Source organism: Anoplolepis gracilipes, chromosome 16, assembly GCF_047496725.1.
Source record: "Anoplolepis gracilipes chromosome 16, ASM4749672v1, whole genome shotgun sequence".
Lineage (NCBI taxonomy): Eukaryota > Metazoa > Arthropoda > Insecta > Hymenoptera > Formicidae > Anoplolepis > Anoplolepis gracilipes.
In genome coordinates this window covers 8,172,076-8,176,507 of record NC_132985.1, presented here as the reverse complement: position 1 = coordinate 8,176,507, position 4,432 = coordinate 8,172,076, and positions in this window count along the sequence as shown.

The window sequence follows — 4,432 nt, the reverse complement described above, 5'->3', positions numbered from 1 at the left end:
TAATTCATAGAGTCGTTTTTGTAGCAACATCCGTTTTGCTTTCGCGTCTAGTTTTCTTCGCATTTGGTGCGGAATATGCACGTACGCAACTGACCCGAACACCCTGACGTGTGATAAATCCGGCTTCTTTCCATGCCAGATTTCGAACGTGTCTGCTTCGGATTCTTGCTTTAAGGAATTCGATTGAGAACGTAGACCACCGTATTTATGGCCTCGGCCCAAAGTGCTTTCGATAGATTCTTGTGTCCGATCATTGTTCTTGCACTTTCTATGATTGTGCGGTTTTTTCGCTCTGTCTTGCCGTTTTGCTCGGGGGTGTATGGGGCTGTGTTTTCTATACGAATTCTACGTGATTTGAGATAGCGGCGCATGTCTTCATTGTAATATTCGCGCCTGTTATCAGCATGTATTACCTGTATCTTGCGTCCGAACTTGTTTTCCACCATCTTGTCAAATTCCTTGAACTTTGTGTAGATATTGCTTTTATGTTGTAGAAAGAACACGTGTCTGTATCCTGATGATTCGTCCACGAACGTCAAAAAGAATTTTGCACCTCCTATTGAAGGTTCAGGTAACGGCCCACATACATCTGAGTGTATAAATTCACTTGGGTGATATCTTATCCTGTTGCTTGTGTTTTTGAACGGTAATTTGTGCGATTTTTCGAGTTGACAGGCGTCGCAAAAGAAATCCTTCACGTCTGCGAGCTTTACTCCATTCACCGCGCCGCAGTTTACCATCTCGCGTAGCGTTTTTTGATTCACGTGGCCAAGACGTTCGTGCCACCGCTTGAGACTTATTGAAATGTTTGCTTCTAGACTTGCGCGTGGATTAGTCACACGAAAAAACATTCAAATATAATATAACTAAGCTCTCTATAAAAATCAACCTTTTAATCATAGGCATTGGAGAGCTGGAGTATTTGTTAAGCAAGAAATTGAGGGATAAAATATAAATTAAAGGGATAATCAATAATATAAAGACAAACATATTGTGTTTTATACATATAATATTAGAGAGTTAACTTTACTTGAAAAAAATTGCAAAAACGTATATTTCGGCTTGTCTTCAAGCCATCCTCAGCGCTAAACAATTACAAACTAAATCGAAACGAAAGATATCTCTAATGAACTAAAGTTAGTTTTTGGACGGTACATATTTGTGTTTTTAAACTAACAATTCAAATTTATCACGGAACAAATAACGTATTTACTTATATCGTTGGGCGTGGTACGCTCACCAATGATTTCCGAATATCGTGGTCCATTGCTCGTTATTCGTTTTGGAGTCCACGATAGGACGTTAGAATAATTGAAATTTAATTCCGTAGATTTGTATCTATAATTTCACAATCAAACAATCGGTGTGAATATTGTGTGTATGTCGAATCAAGTCGTTGTCACAATAATGTTTGATGTACATCAAAACGCGTGTTTTTTTAAGTTTAACAATCTTTCTCAAACAATGGAAATGAGAAGAAGAGATTGTCAGACGTTAATTATAAAATAATGGTATCATTAAGTAAAGATCATGTTAAAATGAGAGTATGAGTCATATTGAATAAAGTTGAGTATTCTGTGTTAAAATTGCAAATTACAGTTGAAAGTTATGAGTCATTAAATGTCAAGAGTTAAGATGTAGTACGTCCATTATATTTGTCTTAAAAGTGCATCGGTCATAATAGTACAAATTGTTATACGTTAAAACAACTTACATTTTTTGAGAAATCTCGTCAGAAGTGATGTCAATACAAATAGTTCGTTTTCAAAAAACAGTGTCCTGTCGGAGTTACAGTTGACATATAAATGATAGAAAACATCAACAGTTTGAAATATTTATTTATTTCTGTAACTTCCAAAGTTTTGGTAGATTTTTAATAACATCGTTATATATTTCCGGTAGGCATTCTGTATCCGTTTGTAAGTTAATGCTATTGCGTTATCTTTTTATATGAAGCATTTTAGAGATTATTCTTTTATTATAAATTTGTTTCTTTATTGAGGATCTTAACGTTATCCCATTTAAATTCATGATTGTGGTTGAGTCTATGCTCCGTAATGACTAATATATTTTTGCCGGTATCTTTAAAAATGGCGACAAAAAAATAGTTTTTTCTAAATAACTCAAAAAAGATATTGTTAACAATATATAGCAGGAACGGGTAGTTTCGGGAATTCCACTTTAAGAAAAATTCACGTAATGTTGGATAAAAATAAGAGTATATTTTTGATTGCACAAAACAGAAATGTATTTAATGACGCAATGAACAAAAAAAGAAAACGCATGTGCATGTACGACCGATTCGACTGACTCTACTCGACGACACACACACACACACACATATATATAGACAATAAACGCGCAAACGCATGCGCTGTCGTTGCCTTCCTTTTAATAAAATATCGCGTAAAGCGCGCGAGCATCAAAAACAAAAATACGGTTTTATCCAACAGATATCAAAAATATTGTTTTGTTATAGCCCCAGAAAAGGCTATATATATAATTAATGAATATATATATATATATATATACATATAATTATATTGATGCAGGAATGCATCGCGACCGAAGCGATAATCGCGCGAGCCGCTGACGCAGCGAGCCTCGCGCGCCCGAGACCGAGCGCGAACGCGAAACCGGAAAGCGCTCTCGGAGACGCATCGGAAAGGTGTCGCCGAATTGCTAAAAGTACAAGCGAGGAAATTCGACTTTGAACTTCCTCGCCTGCACTAAAACGCGAATTCAGCAACATAACCATATTTGCTAATCATGTTGCTAAGGGATCCCCTCCGAAGAACCATGCAGTTCGAAGGGAAGAATAGCATCCGCCGCGATAAAGCGACGGGCAGTCGTTGATCAGATCCTAAGGAGTAGTAGACAGTTATTAAATAGAACGAAATGCACGAATAACTAAGAGATATACGCGCGCCGCAGATAAGTCGACACGTATCAGACTACCTGTACGACCGAGTATACGAGAGATACCGCTCTCTCACTTTAACCGATAATAAACGCGACATAACGTCCGCAGAGAGCAGTGACAAAATACCAAACCATTGATTTCTTTTAAACTTATTTATTATAATAAAACGAAGAAAGTAAGCAATTAAAAACATTATTAAAATAAACAGAGGCTACTGCCCGTCGTGTCCCCGGCCTTCCCTGAACGAATCCCGAAAAATCCTGTGCCCCCCTCCCGGAGGCACAACAGTTTATATAAAAAATATTTTAAAACATTTTTTTGTAAAATCAAAAACAAAGCCGTTATTTTTAATTAAATGTCGACAGATATAAATTTTTTTTAAATATTGAAAATGACTATGATTTCGCTAATAATACCTATGATATTTTTTTTTGTATACTTCTGGATGTTTACTATTTTTAAAGAGTAGGAGGAACGCTATATTATAATATAATAATAAATAATTTTAGGTGTTAAAAAATAATGAATTTATTTCTTACATAAAATGTCGATCAACATTATGACATTAAACTCAATGTTAAAAATAGTTTAATCCTTTAAAAACTAAAGAAACAAAGTTATATTAAATAAGGTAATAAGTAAAAAATAAAGGTATTATGGTTGTGTTCACATTACAGCTGAAAAAAGATATAATGTATTATAAATAATATGTATTATAATTTATTTTAAATCTTTGAAAAAAAACATTAAAAATAATATTTTTTTACTTATTGGGAGCATTGTCCATTACACATGCATAAAGCAGTGCACTACAAATTGAACCGCTCGCACTTGCAGCTCTTCACGCACATCGTTTTGCAGCGGCAACTAATTAATTCTGAGCATTCGTCAGACGCTTGCGGCAAAATTTCCACATTGTCCATAGTGGCTCTATTTTATTTTTATCTATATCACATCCGAGTTCTTGACTTATCATGCGTCTATATTATCGAGCCGAACCTCGAGCCGAACATTGTCGCGAGCCGATTATGCGTCCATATTATCGAGCCAAACCTCCAATCGGCTGAACCGAACATCGGCGTGAACTGTTCGCATGTCCATTCTGTGGAAACTGTAAACATTTTGATGATACACGACTCGGTTCGCAGCGTTCCATCAAAAGTCGGTATTTCGCCGAAACATCAAGGGATATTGTTTATGATCAGATTACATGCTTTGTTGAGCGTGCGATTACTGAGTTTCGACGATAGACGAACAAAAGACGAAAAATATGTGACGAAAGAAAACGTAGACAGTTACCCAGTCACAGTATTCAGTTTAATCCATTTGTGTACAGACCGTCTAAACAATTACTTGAGTAGACAAGATGGAATGGTCTGAAGAAAAATGTCTACAATTAATTAGTATTTATAAGCAGAAAAGATTATCATGGGACGCAAAAAATCCCCTACATTTTAATAAATTTAAAAAAATGATGCTTGGGAAGAAATAAGTCAAGAACTCGGATGT